General features: G+C 42.0%; 2 long non-coding RNA genes across 2 annotated transcripts in view; both read left to right on the top strand.

Annotated features, from left to right (window-relative positions):
* Positions 1 to 7,098, top strand: part of LOC130150432 (uncharacterized) — a 42,913-nt gene extending 35,815 nt beyond the window's left edge. The window contains exon 2 of the long non-coding RNA XR_008822231.1: positions 5,450 to 7,098. This is a non-coding gene — a long non-coding RNA (uncharacterized LOC130150432). The remainder of the gene's footprint in view (positions 1 to 5,449) is intronic.
* Positions 7,099 to 7,102: 4 nt separating this feature from the next.
* On the top strand, positions 7,103 to 11,696 carry LOC130150433 (uncharacterized). The gene is made up of 2 exons (XR_008822232.1): positions 7,103 to 8,694; positions 11,174 to 11,696. It is a non-coding gene; the product is annotated as an uncharacterized LOC130150433 (long non-coding RNA).
* Positions 11,697 to 17,288: the final 5,592 nt, after the last annotated feature.

Here is a 17,288-nt window from a genome sequence, read left to right as displayed (position 1 = left end):
AAGTTTAGGTCAAAAATGGAAGGTAAAGCCAAAACATTAATCCCAAAAAGCCTGCAAATTCCAACACGCTTTGTACTGTAGGAGTAGGAATTGTATTCAAATTCTCAGTTAACTTAGTGTGATAAAAAGAGAATAATATGCCTGACACTGAAAATATTTAACATTTTTGCATATGAATTAGGTTAACAAGTACAGTCAGTCTCAGAATTATTATTATGTAAAAGTAGTAGTAGCAAAATTTAGAAAACTTTCTTAAGGTGACTTTACTACTGTGAATTAGAAATAAGTAGATGACAGATTATGCTAATTGCTTTGGACTGGAAGAGATCTGGGCCTTTAAATTACAATCCCAGTGAGTACAAATAATCTCTTGGAAATCACTGAGGTTTTCATTAGCCCAGAGCTGTGGCTGGCACCATGCTTCCTTCCCAGGCCCATGCTGGGACCTGGCCCAAGCTCTCTACACCCCTGAGACCACAGGGGACTGGACAGATTTCCAGATGCCCACGAGCCCCCCCTTGAGAGGTTTGTATGTACCTGGTGTGCTGCAGGGCATGGAGTTATCAGCTTTGCTTATGCAATGGAGGTTTCTCTGGGCACGCACTACCACAGCGCACTCAGGTTCCTTCCCTGTGGATCCCAGGGGTGGTGTGAGCAACGGGAAGAAGCAGATCCACCAGCAGCACTCTGTGGAGGAGGTGATTACTCCTCTCTAGCAGTATGTGAACATACTGTTCCCTCCTGAAGCAGGGATGACATTAAGTAAGTTCCTGCATGAAGGCATTTCCACTCCATTTTAATTACATGCAGCTTCAGCAAGTTGCATGGGTGGTTTTAGTTTTAATGACATCGTGTAATTCGCTTCATGAGAACTGAGAAAGCTACTGAGAGCATGAGGGTAGATTACAAATCATACCTGGGGGGTCAGGGGTATTTTGGGTCTTCAGTGCTAGAGAGTCTTTGCTGTATTAAAAACTGTGATTTTTTTTTTTCCAAATAATCTTGTTTAAACATCCCCTGTCATATCCCCAAACATTTTTCTCATTTAGTACTAAAAAAATTTACATCTTCTGCCAATTAAACATTTTTTAGGTCAAATTCACCTTTGGCTGAATTACTAGTTCTCCACAAGGTGCTTGGATGTGACTACACTATTTTGACGTGGCTGTGGGGCACGGTGCTCTCTAAACGTACCTTTGGTGTGACTTTGATCCTTGAAATGGGACTTGACATTTGTGGTCAATTAGAGAATTTGATGTGCTACAAGAACAACCTAGAGAAGTGTGCTACAAGAACAGACAGTCAATGACGTTAACCTGCTCTGATGCCTCTGCATTATTCAGAAGCAGCCAGGGATAAGGAAAATAGAGCAGAGGCTTCAATGTTTATCTGATGCAACTGTATTGTAATCTGAGGTGGCTGCAGTACTAAACTGTGAACCAATAAATAAAATAATTTTCATTACCTATTTTAAATATTAGTTTGGCTTGACCTCCTATTAGTTTAACAGGATTTGACTGAAAAAGATCTTCCTAAAAGTGTTCACTTGCCAGTGCTTGTAACATATCTGGCCTGCATAAATGCCTTCCCAAAAGCTGAGCCTCAGAAAGGTCTCCTGTAACCATGCTCCCAATGCTGAGGAGTGCTCAAAGACTGTTTCCTTGTGGGAAACCTCATGAGTTGCAACATTCTCATGGGAACAAGGATTAATCTTAGCTCTGTTTCCACGTGTCTCAGTATGCTGACTGCTGTGTAAATTATCAGGGGGAGATTCCCATTACCCTGATTTAGACAGCTGGTTAGCTCTTCTCTCTGTATCCTGTTTTTACTGACAAAGCCTCACATGCAATCTCCTCTTCTTGCCATTGCATAGATTGAGGAAATGATTCTTATTAATACTAATGAGGGATTACAGTGAGGAGCAATGTGCGGATTACAGTGAGGAGCAATGTGCGGATTACAGTGAGGAGCAATGTGCAGAGGCAGGGTTGCAGTGAGGAAGGGAACAATCTGTTCTCTGTTTCTGCTGCTTTAGGACAAGTAGTGGGCATGTACTACAGCAAGAAAGACTCGAGTTAGACATAAGGAGTGAAAAAAAATTTATAAGGGCAAGGATAGGAGAGAGCTGGAACAGATGGCCTTGAGAGATGGTGGTGCCTGTGGAAGACCACGAAGTCAAGCTACTCAAGTACTGTCAGGACTGGTGTGGGCAGTGTTGGTCCTGCTGAGCTGCAGGAAAAGGGTTGTAATTTGTAACTTTTCTGGGTCCTCTCCACAGAGGAGTTACTTTGCCACACAGTGCTTGGTTCTGGGTGGGCACACTGCCATTACTTCTGTGTGAACTTTGATACCTCTTGTGTTACTGAGATTGGGCCTGGCACTCACAAGCACCAGGTGGATGTCAACTTAACACTTTTCTCCTCCTCTGTCTCTTTACACAGCACAGTGCTACAGCAGCAGGTTACCAAAGGCCGTTGCATGCACCATGTTTAACACTTTTCTCCTCTCTACAGCAAAGAGTGTTTTAACATGTTCCAACAGTATGAAAGCAGGAGGAACCAAGCTCTAGGAAGGAGGCAGGAGGAATGATTGATTAGGAAGGCAGCCAGTAGCTTGTCTAATCTTGGTTGAACTGTTATGCTTTTTTAAACATGATGTTTTGCAAGCTCGCTCTTTTGCTCTTATAAACTCTCTTATTTGTTTTTTCCGTAGTTCATACAACAACAACGCTCTAAGGAATTAGTGTATTCCTGTAGAAAGTTATAGTGCAAGTGAGCATCCATGGATATATTACACCTCTGTTCTGTCCCACTATAATAAGAAACCTTCTAAAAGTGTGAAGAGCTGCTCCCTCCCTTTTTATGTTTGCTCAGCTAGGCAGTGGCTTTTAGCATGTATATCAAACAAAGCAAACAGAAGCACACAGTAAGCATAGTCTACATATGACATAGTTTCTACCTGCCTTTTCAGGTTCGAACATTAATGTGCACAGCCAGGGAGGAGTATGAATATACAGACAGGGAAAACTACCACTGAGTTATTATGCAAGCTACTTAACACCTAGAGTCATTGCGTTTTTCAAAGAGACTTTTAAAATACTGCATCAATACAAGTGACAGAATACACCCAGGATGGAAGAGGGGCTTCATATGTATCATTTGGCAATGATGTATAATAGGTGTAATATTTGTAACAGCTGTTAGGTGCTCTGAAGCTACACTACATTTATGGAATTTTCCACTGAGCTCTAAATATTCAGGTCACATACACAGTTAAATTTCCAGCAGTGGCACTACAGATAAAAGCACTCCAACCGTATGCCATAATTGTGCTCTATTTAGAGAGCGCAGCAACTCAGGCATTTTCACAGCAGTCATCTTAGATACGGTATACATTCTGCTTTATAAATGCCAATTCATTAGCGCATGTAACACATAGCATGCTGCTCTTAAAAAAAAAACGGAGAGTGCTATGTTTCAGTGAGGAATAAACATACAGAAAAAACCTCTTAGAAGAAGGGAAAAAAATGGAGAGGAATGCCAAATTCAGTTTCATCTTTTACACAAAGATCTGTAGAATATCACATTCCATTTTGTAAAAGGTTTCAAATAAGTTGCAGCCATATGTGTATCCATAAATTAATATTAAAAAGACTTAATTGATTGGAAATTTCCACTTCAGGATATTGAATTGCAATAAATGATTTCTGCCACAGAAAGAATATATCATGGACAGGACATGGTTTTATAACACAGTGAACAAGCATGCGTATTTTTTTAATTATTTGTAGCGATGCTAAGCTAGCTACAATTTCAGACTGCAAGAAAGGCAGAAACATAATTTTAATACTCTATGGTAAAGGGGTTTTACATTCAGCAAGTACCAAGCCAGCAAGTCTGACCAAAACCAGATACTAAAAATAAAGGAAAAATGATTCTCTTACTGCACTGAGTTCAAATAAACCACAAAGAAGAAAATACTGGAGCTAAAACCCGTGCATTAGCTCACTACTCATGGCCAGAAAGGCACGTTCACCTGTTGTACTATCAGTTTTGAGACAACCAGCATGGCTGTGTGAGATCAGGTATTCATGAAAAGTAGGTCAGTGCGGTCAATGGGATTGAGTTCCCAGTTTGCTAGACTTACGAATAAAATATTTTGTACCTTTTCCTACAACAGTGCTCCATCTTGAACAGCAGATATATTAGTCTGTTTTAAGATTTATTACGATTGCAACATATCTCCATGACCAAATTGTGGACCGTTGAACTCTGTAAGTCATCCTTTTGTGGCCTTTCTTTTGTAAATTACACATTAGAGGAAGGTGGTGAAATACATTGACCTTGCACCTTCTTTGTGCTAGAAGCCCAAAGGAAATGGGGAAACCTTTTGCTCTCTCCTTTGCCCTTGTCCTGTCCTTTGCTCCTTTAGTAGCTGGGTAATTTGTCACATCAAGAAGTTTAGTCATGCTCACCTAGGGAAACCTCAAGGAGGTCTTTGCAGAGATGAAGATCCCCTGTGCAGGGATCAAGGCCACAGCTGGAACATACCCACAACCCTTGGTTACTGAATACGTTTTCTAGAGAGAAGAAAGCTCGTTACAAAACAATAGTGATGGCTCTGGCAGGTCTGGAAAAGGTGCCTTACAACGTTACCACCCCACTGGCCTCTTTTTTTCCTCTCTTGTGTGAGTTTAAAGCCCCTTACAGCCCCTTTGCCACAGCTGGGAGAAGGGAACGTCTGCTTCACCTTCCCCAGTCCAGCTCATACCAGGGTGTACAGATACATGTTCCCTCCACTCTGTTTGGCTTTGGGTCCAGTCAGCTGGGCAGAGAAGTGGGAGCTAATGTGCTAAGTTTGCCCTGCTCTGCTCAGCGGGAACCAGGCTGTGTGCTGGCTGTGAGCCCTGGGGTGGGTCACACCGGGACATGGGGTGGGCAGAAAGGGCCAGGGTTTTCCAAGGCTTCTGGAGGAAAAACACAGCTGTTGTGTGGGCTGCTTTCCACACCTCTGCACCTCAGGCTGTTGACTGCTGTAGTTCAGGTTTCTTCTCCTCACCGTGAACACCTGGCTCATGTTTCTGGCAGGGAAATGGGGCAGGAGAATTCTGTGGCATCTGAAAGGGGGCAGAGACTGATTATTCAGCAGCTCCCAGAACCCCTGACTTTTTTCTTCTCTGCCCTTGACATCCAGATTTACTGAATTGCCAGCCACATTAGAAGGAGATGTTTCTGCTGGGTGACACCTACTTAAAGCATTGCTGTAATTAGAGCCAAGTGAGGGCAGGAGAAAGTGAAAGACAGAGAGCCTAGTCCTCTTTCTGCCTGATAACAACGTCTTACAAAGCAATTACAGTAACTTACTCCTAGCTTCAAGACACGGAGACAATTCTTGCCATCCTAACAGCATTTTGGTTGTTAAAAGGAAGTATCAGATTTCTTTTACACAGTGCAGAGCATGAACCTTTCATGGAAGAGTATCCAGACTCTGTTGGAGGTCTCCTTCCAGCCACCTGCCCTCAGAAGACCCCCAGACAAGCATGAATTTCCAGGCTCGTTTAACTGGCTCAGGCTGTTAGAAGAATCAAACAAAATCTTCACCATTGGTAGTATCTGGACAGCAAACACTGTGATGAAATGGCTTTCCACAGTTTCTACCCCCGAACCTTTGACTTAAAATGGTCTGATCCATCTCAACAGTATTTCTGGATGTACTGGACTAATAGTTCTGTTTCTTCACTTTCATGCATTGCTTTGGGCTTATTATACAAATGTATAACCTGGGTGCCACAGGTGTGGAGAAAAACTGCAGGCACGTAAAGATGTAATCATGGAATAACAGCGAGACATTTTTAATAGGATTCATGCAATGCTTTATAATAGTGTGGCTCAAAAGAAACAAACACCAAAAGTTATTTTCTTCATCTGTCTTAACAAAATTGCAAATACATTTGAATTTGCCAAGATTTTTTGATTTATGGATGATAAATATGAAACAGGCAATAGAAGCTGCAAACAGGGCTTGATCATCCATCAAACAGACAAACCTGATGACCTGAGAAGGCTGCTGATTTCATCAGGGTTGTGTTTGTCTGCTTCTCCTAGTTTTCTTTCTTTCTGTGTGCAGTCACTTCTATTTTCAACCATTTGTGCAGCCTGTCTTGCAGTTAAAACTGGCAGAAACAGTTTCTGTAAAATCAGTGAAGAAATCAACAACGCAGCTCTCACTGACCTCTTTAATTTAATTTTGCCATGTACTTCTGCCTACAGCCTGCAGCATAAAATAAAAACATTTAAAGTTGATCAGTCTGGGTACGCTCTCACAGCATGTAGGTCACCCTATCAGTTATCCGGCAGGCCCTGACACATAAGCTTCTCAGTTAATAAACCTTGGGACTGTGTGGATCAATTTCGGCATCCAAAGCCAATGGAAATAAATCTTCAGCTATTTTTATTTAAAATTTTATTTTTTGCACCCTTTTCTCCACAGAGAAAGATTATAGAAAGAATTCATCACAAAAGTACAGAGAAAAACTCAAAATACTGGCTCCCTTTAAGCAGCTGAAGAACTGTATGGAACTAACCTTCATGTCCTTCTAAGCCAAGACTCTCTAATCTTTCAAATCCAGTTCAACCTTATTATCAACTCACTTGGCAGAATTAATATACTAACATGGGCACTTTGCCAAGGTTTTTTTTACATTCAGCTTCTGTTATGCCAATTCAATTACAAATTATTTCTTTACAAAGCTTAATCATATATAATGAATTAATATAAGCAAAAAGACCAAAGAAGATATGGTTGACTGCGTTACAGACTAAAGAGGTAATTAGTCTTATAAACCCGAAAGAAGAATATTAGTCACCTATATTTATGCTGTGATAGATTCAAATCTAGATGGCACATAGAAAATGAAACAATGAAACTCATCCCAATCTACTGCAAGTGAAGATTGTTTCATTTTCACACTGAAATACTGAAAGTAAATGGTGCTAAATGGAAATCTCTTAGTTCTGATTTGGATAATAAAACATTTAACCACTTCACCTGCTTAGCCTGGAACACCAAACGGGTTGTAACTTCCCCATTTAACACCAACTTCCCCATTTAACACCAAAATAAAAATAACTTGGTTATCTAATGCTAAATCACTGCTATTCTCAGCACAGCTTCTAATAGAACTGCTTTGGCTACACTGGGAGGAGTAACATTTGTAAACTGTTGTGCTAGTAATGTCCTAATGACCTGAGTTCAGAGCAAAGACGTAAGTACATCTGCTGTCCAGGAACCTGTTTACACCAAAAATATTGTTACTATACATAGGGGTGTGAAGAATGCTCTGATTACTTGTGTGAGGGTAATAGGATTTCTGTGCACTTTTCAAAATCTAGGATGTGACCATTATGATCAGCTATTTGAAAACTATCAGTAGACTTACTTCTTCAGATTAGGCCATACCATTGCAAGTTGAGTACAAACAACATTCTCAAAATCCTTGTTTGCAAGAGGTGAAGATGTGCCTTTAATACCATATGAATGGAGAATTCCAGTTCTATTCACCTAAACACTCATTAGAACTAAAACATACTGCACATGAGCCAAGACTAAGGGACTCATGTTGTAAAAGGATGCAATAATCACTGCTCTGAATGCAGAATAAAGTTTTACTGACAAAACGAGCCTTGAGATTTGATGCCATTTATAATGATGCTATTATTTCACTAGGCAGCTAGTGATGCTTCTGCTCTACTTGCTTTTTTGTAAAATGGTTATTGAAAAGCACCCACATTTGTTACTAGACTTTTCACAAGCTCCCAGTGATCTCATGAGGAAACACTATCTCGGCTTAAGACAAGCTATGCTTGATCAGCATAAGTAAGTTGGACTTCTCGTTTTCTGCTGAGGTATCCTCAGTTCCTTCCTGCTCCCTGGCATTATTTATGAGAGAAACCAAATAGGTTTGTGGTTTCCATGAGATCAGTCCTTCAATCATTAAAATAAAAACTTGTACTATGTACAGATAGGTAGAATCATGGGACAACTATCATTGCTATGTCCTGTGGAATGGTAATGGTCTGGGATGGTGACCAAGCATGCTAAGGAAACACAGCTTAGATGGATCTACATCCACTTATTTCCATTGTGGTTCACAAACCCTGGCATGGGTTTGTATGATGCAGCAGTCACTTCCCTGAATAATGTATGTGTGTCTGGTACTTTCATTATGTTTCCTCCCATCCAAAGATGTAAAGAATATGAAAATCCAGAAGATTATTTCAAAATTTTTCCTTCTGGTATTGTGATTTTAATAATAGGCTCAAGCAGTGATGTAAGACTGAAGTAGTGAGGGAAGAAGGAAAGCCTGGAAGGTCAAGCCCAGAACTGTCAGAGCTGAAAAGGTTTGCAAAACAGTGAAAAGGGGCACCACTCCTTCAGAGAATCACTATTCTGATTTTATCTCAGCCACCAGCTTCCTGTCAACCAAAGCCCATCACTTGACTTTATGCCTTACTCCTGAAACGGTGGTAATGTTGAGCTTTTAGTTAAATTCTTTCCAGTTAAAGACCACAAGACATCAAGATGTGCCCAGGCTGTGTGATGCTGACAGTGAGCTAGTTTGAGTACCAAACTCCTATGCTTAGCTCTGCTGAGTCCCCAGATGAAGTGCTGAGCCATGTTCCAGACCTGTGCCAGGTAATTAAACACTTTTTCATGCGTGGCACAGCCCTGTGCTGCCCGTGGAGACTGCTGATTACCAGGGCGAGAGGTGCACATAGATTGATGAACACAGGAACATGCCCAGATGCTTGGTGCACTTGGCATTTTTGGTCCATCCCTAAGAAAAAACAACTTTTTTTTTTTTTTTTTTTTTTTTTTAAATTTATGGAGGGGTTTGTGGTCTCATGCAAGAACAGTTATGAATTGAAGTTATGATCACTTTTTTTTCATGTGAATGTTTAACAGAAGGACTCTAGAAAATAACAATGGCAACCAACCACTGGTTCTTCTGGCAGTTTTTCTTGGCTGGTTTTTCATTCTAATTAGTACAATAATTTAATTAGCATAACTGTTCATGATATTTTTGTGCATCTATTTTGCATACTCACCTCTCCTTCTGTTGCTGACCTCATTTGGATTGCTCACAGTGCATACACATTCCTTTTAGCAGATTTAACCACAATGTGTCATGTGCCAGTGGGAAGAAAATTCTGTCTCAGAATTCTCAATATTTAACAAAAAAAATTTGAAATAACAATAAACCACACATGCTGCAAAAGCAGAAAAGAGCAGGGCTCAGCAGACTGGAAGTTCTGTCTGCAGTCTGGATTGAGTGAGCTTGAGAAATCTTCACAGACTGTGCTTGAGTTAGTGCCTGAACTAAAAATTGACTGTTCTGTTCCACCAGTTTATCTTATAAATTGGTATTTTGTTTATTCAAAGCAAATTGCAGGTCTTCCAAAGACAAGTTTTTCACTGTCACGACTTAGAAATACGTTAAATGATGCAATCTTCAGTGCATAATGCAAAAACTGCCAGAAATGACCATTTCACAGTCTTATCATTTCTGAAACATATTTTCTTCAGATTTGCCTTGATTCTTCAGGTCCAGTTGAGGTCTACAGAACAAGCCAAAGTCCACACCAGAAGTCAGTCGCAGAAGGCCCAGTGCTAACATTAAAATTTCTGTCTCCAGCTCTTTTCAAATGGTTCGAGCATGACCTTTCTGATGAGAGCACATTTAGCCAGCTACTTGCTCCATGGGGAATGGGGATCTCCAGCTTAATGGAAATGCTTAAATCCAGCCTGTGCGTGTGTGGGGAGATGCTTGAGTGTTTCCAAGGAGCCAGCCCAGATGGAGCATGGTGGGCACTGCCCCATGGTGTGGAGCAGCAGCTTGGCCAGAGCTGTGGGATGCCCCACGCCATGGGCTGTGAGGGGTCACTGCTGTGGGTAGCTGTGCATGCCAGGAGTCACCCAGATGGGATCATACGGATATGGCCACCCTGCACTGAATCAGCTGCTTGGAGCAGGAAAGATAAGGCATTGGTGAGAGTTCACTGATAAGCCCATGGGGTGGGGAAGTGGGATCTAGCTGAGCTTCTGCAGGATGTTTATCAGTCTGTGGTACATAAAAGCAGTCAAATTGCTTCCAGATCTAAGCCAGATACGGAAACAAGTCAGGTGCTTTTTGCGTGGTGCTGCATTTATAGGAGCAATTCAGCAGCTTCAGCTTGGTGCTGCCTCTGCAGTGGGTGATGACCTGCCAGGGTCTTTGCTGGTTTTGCAGCAGGTCATTCCCCTGCCTGGCCACTGGCTGCTCACCGCCACCGGTGAGCTGATTCCAAGCCCCTCTTCCATCTGGATGCCTCTTGTAATGGATGCTTTCCAATTAGAAAGATGCAAACATGCTAGTGTGCTGTATCAAGTATAAAAGAGAGCTACCTGAAAGAAATTATACACTCCCTGCCACCTTTTCCATTTCTGTCATTATAAAACACAGACAGTTATTCACATCATAAAAAGGAGGAAAATATAACCAATAGTATTGCAGCACAAGATTACACTTTGCTTTTAAGACGAAATTTTATTTTCATTTTACTGTGGACGGTGGGGTTCCGTTTTAATGTTATGGGTGAATTTTTTCACATACCTAAAGCATAGTTAAACTGTGGTACTCATTCCAATAGGAACTTACAGAAACCACAAATAAAAATTACTTAGTAATGACAAATTTGTGACTAAGAGGCTCATCAGTGAGCCTGATCCAAATGTAAGCTGCAGCTAAGCATGTTCCTAAACTTGAAACTACTAGAAAGGGAGTTGTTCCTGTGAAAGAAACATTGTGTAATTGCTTTGCTTTTACTTAGCTTTTCTTAAGCTGACATTTCAGATACCAGACTAGATGGAGCCTCATTCCGAGTGTGTAGAATTTTAAATATTTGACCTTCCTTTCACATAACAGCTTTACTCTTTCTAAATGGAGATCTTGTCACATAACCATGCCAGCAATGTTCAGTATGTACTTCCAGGTGATGCTGAGAAGGATTTGCTGAAGGAGCACCTTTACTCATGTCATGCTTTCAAAGGGATTTTAGTGAGATGTCTGTGGGGACTGAATTTGGTAAGCACTGTTCAGAAGTTTGGTCACTGATTTTTTTTCTCATTTGTCCAGGAAAAAGACTGAACTCATGCTAGCTAAGAGCACTACCCTTCTGAAAGTGCTGCCTGAGACCTTGTGCTATGAGGAGATACAGAGACTGCACCACCTAGCTCTGGAAAAGCGTAGCTGGGATTTGAGAAGATCTTGCAGAAGACAATGGAAAAACAGACTTCAGTTGCCCTAAACTTGTGCCTGCTCCTACATGGAAAACAAGACTTCAGTGACAAAGTCCTGGAGGAGGGCTCTTCCTGCCCCACCATGGGGAGGCCGAGGGGCTCTTCGTCTGCCGATATATTTGTCAGGTGTGACAAAGGGGACAGTGACATGCTCTGGCATGACAACTGTATTGCTTATGTGCAGCCGCAAAGGGACTGAAGGATGTTTTGAAGATATACATGTGTATAGAGAAATTAATCAATGTTTATAAACATAGGAAAAGATTTTGGCTAGGTATTTCTAATAAATCTGGAATTGTTTTAACAGGTTTACATTGTTATTCATAATATAAGGGGAAAAGAACTTAGATGTAAAACGATTTAGACAAAACTGTCATTCATGGGTCTAAGGTTCAACCATTCATCTAACAGACAGCTACAACGGACACTATACCAAAGGACAAATGCGCGGTGCTGCCCCTGGGAAGGAGACACCCCTGCAGCAGCCCATGCTGGGAGCTGCTCTCCGGGGCCCTGGTGGGCAGCTGAGCATGGGGCAGCCCTGTGCCCTGGCAGCAAGCATGGCCAGCAGCCTCCTGGGCTGCACAAACAGTGGCACAGCCAGCAGGTTGAGAGATGTGACTTATCAGACCACATCTAGAATACTGGATCCAGTTATCTCATGCTCTAACCCTGCACAAGAAGGACCTCAATAAGCTGGATGGAGTTATGTGGAAGAGGCCCAGGCTGGTTAGGAACTGAAGCACTTGCACTGTGAGGAGAGGATAACTGTACACGAATGGAGAAATATCCATACATGAAATGCTCCCACCTCACCCCATGTTCATGTTACACAGTTTTATTGGCATAGCCTGTGGAGGAAGTCCCTCTACTCACTCTTTCCCATGTCACACCTGTTTGCTCTAGTGATGACCAAAGCCATTTCTGCTTAGCTGAGTTGCAGGTTACCTACTGGTTATCTAGATTTGTGAAGGCCATGAAAAGTTTATTTTTGATTAAAAACAAACTACACTGTTGCAGCGCTATCAAAACTAGCCGGCTGCAACAAGGCTTTTACCATTGGTCGGATGCTACTGTCTGTGCTGTTTCTTCATCCTCTTCAGGCAAGTCCACTCTGCATCTTGCCTCTCCTACATCCGGGGCTTTCTCTCTCTCTCTCTCTCTCAACGGGGCACCAGTTCTCACAACACTATCAAAACCAGCTGGCTGCAACACTAGACCTTTAACCTTTAACAGAAAACTGCTTATCTGAAGCAACACAATTTTCCTTTGAGCTATTTTCCTTCCAGAGGTTGTGGTCAGCTTACAGACTGACAGGTCCTCTGACTGGGACTTCTGGCTCCTCTTGGCTTTAAGCAAAATCATCCCTTAACCTGCCCGTGTGTTGCATTCTTATTTCAAAAGCAATGACAACCCGTACAACTAAGCTTTCAAGTTTTGCCACCCCTGTGAAAGCGGCACAGAGGAGGCTAAAATAATTCCAAGGGGAGAAGACAACTGAATGAGATATCTCTTAGCTGCAAGGTCTAATTACTGAATTCTTGCATCATCTGCTCAGTTTTGGAAAGAAATTTCTTAGTTCCTGCTTTCAGTCAAAAAAACTCAGATTGACTTACTTCAGTCAAAACAGTTGAAATCTCAGCCCGTCTCTGACCACAGCCTGATATAACCCATTTCTGTCCCTCCCTGTGTGGTGGGGGTGTCCCTCTGCCGTGCGCCCGGTGCTCTGGCAGTGCTGTGCTCAGAGCCTTGACCTCCATGGGAAGGACCCCAGGCCTGGTGGCTCCCTGCTACCACTTTCCTTTCTATAAAGAGGTGATAAAGGACAATGTAGTCCTGTCCAGCAGTCCAAAGAAGCTGCATCTGATTCCTCCGCCATCTTCAGTCTGCTAACTAGGTGACCGCAAGGCAGATTTGCTGACTTGGCCTTGCTTGCAGCCCCAGGGGACAGCTTTGTTGAACTGCTGCATGCAGAGGTACCCAGCTGCATCCAGACCTTCTCTTTGAGGCCTGAGTGCCTCAAGGAATGCACCATTATCACCACGATGTGTAATCTGCCAGGACTTGTGACCTGTTCTGGTTATAGACCAAAGCCATGCTACTCCTGAAAGATAGCAGCCTTCAGCATTTTATGGGTACAGACCCTAAAGTTTGTGTCAGAAGAACGAACCAGAAAAATTGCTAGAGGTGGAATAACACATCTATGTCTAATTAGTAATGAACTTTACTGATTTTTTAAATAACTTGGTACTTTTTGATTATTAGTACTCCATATTCTACAGGTATTCAGAGGCTGTGGTTTGCCTATTAATACTTTTCTGCTGTCAAGCCAGCAATAAAAGCCATTAGTTTCATATTATGATCTACTTCTATAAAATCTGTATTGAAGCTGAATGATCTTGTAATGAGCTGGTACTGCTGCACCCTTTGGTGAAGCATTGTGCATTACCTACATCACTTAAATCTAATGTGCCTCATAGTCTTAGCAGCCCTAATCAGACTGTGAGATGATGCAGCTGATAGGTTTGCATTCTGAATGGATATTTAAGAAACAAAATTACCACCAAATAAGTTTTTGGAGAATTAGGGTTTCTGAAGGAAAATGTAAGGAATGGACAGCTAGATGCCATTTTAGAAGCGCACACTTTCTAATTCTAAGCACTTTTTGTGCAGGCCAGTATGGAAATTTAGAGTTTTTTATTTTTCAGGCTCCAGAATGAGAAAAGAATTGCTAAGTTTCTTGTCAATACTACCAAGACTGGTGGAAGACAGCACACAATGCACTTTGATTTCACTGAGCCTAAAACAAACTCTTACACATGACAGATCTTAAAAAAAACAGTGCTAGGAAGGACCCCTCTGGAGATCATCTCTTTAGTTACTAGCATATGAAAGAAGAGGTCAAGTTTATTCTTGTGGCTCTAAAACTAACAGTTTTATTAGAGGGAAAGGCAACATTAAAATTGTTCAGACATTTACAGTACTAGTCAGATGGATGTATGCAATCTTCTGTGGTACGGCAGTTCAGCAAACATCACTGAGGTACTGGTTTAAAGGAACCCTATCTCCACACTCAAGCACTTGTGGCTGGTGCACAAGCTGGTGTCCATCGACTCACAAGAATGTATAACTAACACAGTAATTTACTCTGTGTCCAAAAGGACTGAATGATGCATTATTTTATCTAAGTTACTTCCAGTTTTTCATTATGCTTTAGATATCACGTCATAGCCATAGTTTTCTGTCTTCTTTTACCTTGCCAGGCTGCAACATCACAGAGCTGGAGGAGGCTTGGATCTGACTTGGCAAGCAAGTGGTCAGTCCCTTCCTTTCCTCAGCGGTTCTGCCAAGCCCTGTTCTGCTCTCTGTGCAAGGCCACAGTGATGTTTTTGAGGGTGATCCAAGCCCTCCTCGTGTCTTAAATTTATTTTGCCAATGATGCAGTGAGAAGATCAAAAGTCCTTGGACCCCCTTCCCATCAGTAACTGAAACTGCTGAAAATCCCATCTCATTTTCCTCAGTTCTGAGCTGAGGTGCTCCACAGTCACTTGATGCAAACAAGTCAATGCTTACATGCCAGTTAATCCATCCTGGGTGGAAAACACTGCCTTTTCTGTGTGCTGTGCTCTAGTACCCATTTGCATGTGCAGCGAAGATTGCTATGGCTGCATTCTATATTTCTGAGCATGCAGAACGGCTCCTCCGAGGTGGGGTTTTCTTGTGTAAATTTTCCTGGCCCTCTGAAAATGCGGAAGGATTTGCAATACTCATGGGGCTAAGTATGTGTCATCCTTCTTTATGCCCTTCCTACTTCATACTTCTTATATGAAGTGCCTTCAATTTTTGCTATTTGAATTTTAGCTTGTAATCTTTACTGGACTAGTCAATGTAGTTAAAACGTCCCTGTAGCTGAGTTAAGGGTTGCTGTATAGTGACAACATATGACCAAGAGGCAGTGCTTCAGTTGTATGCCAATTAAATTTTACAGTGACTGCAGGGTCACAGAAACCAGTTTTCTTTCAAAAATGAAGCCAAGACTAGCATAGCATGGGTAACATATATTCATTTTTTATATCCACAATGATTAATACAAAATTAGTAAAAAGTAAAGAAACAGAATGAAATTTGTAATAACACAAGAAACAAGAATGACACTGTCAGGGGTTGTCTCCTTTGACACCACTTAGTGTTTTGGTTTACACTGGTGTTTCATAGCAAATGTCTTACCCGTGGCAAAGACACAGATATTGTGTTAAAGGAACGACCTCTCAGTTCTGTGTTCTGTCCCAGAAGGGTGGAAGAGTGCCTGACACCATGTGAGCTTCAAAATAAAGGTAATAACACTAACACACATAACAGTGTTATCAGTGTGGAGCTGTGATTACATAGCACTGCTGAATCTGGGATCAACAATTGCTCTGCTTTTGATTCTTACAGGTACAACTAAGCAAGCAAGCAAGCAAAGAGGTGAGTTGCAATTTGATTCTTCTTTTTCCTGTCTCCTTGAATGACATAGTATCAAAGAGTGATCTGTTTGTGTGGCATTGCTGAGATTCCCTCCTTTCTTTTTTTCAGGAGAAATAGGACTTGGTAATAGCAATAGGTACGCCAAAAAGGAGGTGAGGGAGCAGATGTGCAGAGCAAATCAATGGGCAAAAATCTCCCCCTTGGGCTACTAAACATACTGTATATGAACTCTGCATAAGAGCTCTGTATCCCTTGGCTCTCTGATAGCAATTATGATCAACCTGCAACCAAGCAGCTTAAAAGACTGCTCAGCAGCTGCATTTGCTCAGAGTTCCCAGAGGCAGCTGTGAGTCAGTGGAAACAAACCCAGACTGTGTGACTTTGCACAGCCTTCTGCTCACAATTACAATCAAGATGGATGGGAGACACTTCTGACATATTTTCCCCCACACACACAAGGACCCTCTGGAGACCACACATGCACCATTGCAATTACACTACAGCACGTCAATAGCAGGAGAGAAGACAGTGGTTAATGAACGATCCAAGATTACCACCAGTCAATGTAGTACCTTTTAAAAAAGATGCAGGACTAAGTCTGGAATTGTCTGAAAAATATTGTCCAGAAGGCTCTATTTCCACATAAATGTCCCCTTTTCACCCCTTTTCCCTTACATCCCAGACAAAATGTGTGCTACAAATGTCTGTGTGTCTCCATATTTAACTCCAACACCAAACACAATGACCATAAAAGGAAGTTAACACCAAACAATGTAGTAATGCAACTAAGATTTGCATGTAACTTTAGATTGCACTACCAATACATGTAAACAGCAGCCACAGGACTGACTGCAGTACCCTGGCATAGGTATAATGCTAGTTTGAACCAGGCCGAGTAGCCACAGCAGGCTGGCAAGGCTTGTTTAGTCAGCTTATGTTGTAGTGTTGTCCTCTAAGTTTTGCACTGCTGCTACTGGGCTGGCATCATGATCAGGAGCTAGGCAGGTAAAGGCCAATGTGGGTCAAGATTAATATAGCAATGCTGATTTAGGGCAAGAGAGATTCTGACCTCTAAGTCTCTTTGTCTTGTCACACTGGTACAAACAGAAATTAAGATATGTTTTGCCAAATTAGCATCCACAGGAAAAGAACTGGACTTGCAGTGTCTGTGTCTTGTCACACTGCTTTTGAACAAGAGTTCAGCAGGCAGTGGAACCAGTTTCCAGTGGAAATCAAGTCCAGCATCAACTACCATTGCTCCATCCTATCTTATCCCCTCTACATAGCTCAGACCTGGGTCCCTTGTCCAAGGACTGCAGTGCAGTGTACATCTGACAGCTCCACCACTCACCATGTCCATTTAAGGTCTACTTTCCATCCTGCTGTGTATGCTTTCCTGTCATGAAGTAAATATGTCCAGGCTCAGCGAAACTCAGCTGTTACGGGGGACTGAAGAACAACCGGAGAAGTGGTCCAGCTGTTAC

The sequence above is a fragment of the Falco biarmicus genome, chromosome 5 (genome assembly GCF_023638135.1).
Source record: "Falco biarmicus isolate bFalBia1 chromosome 5, bFalBia1.pri, whole genome shotgun sequence".
Lineage (NCBI taxonomy): Eukaryota > Metazoa > Chordata > Aves > Falconiformes > Falconidae > Falco > Falco biarmicus.
Note: the sequence above shows the minus strand (reverse complement) of the source record. Positions and strands in the feature narration are given on the sequence as shown.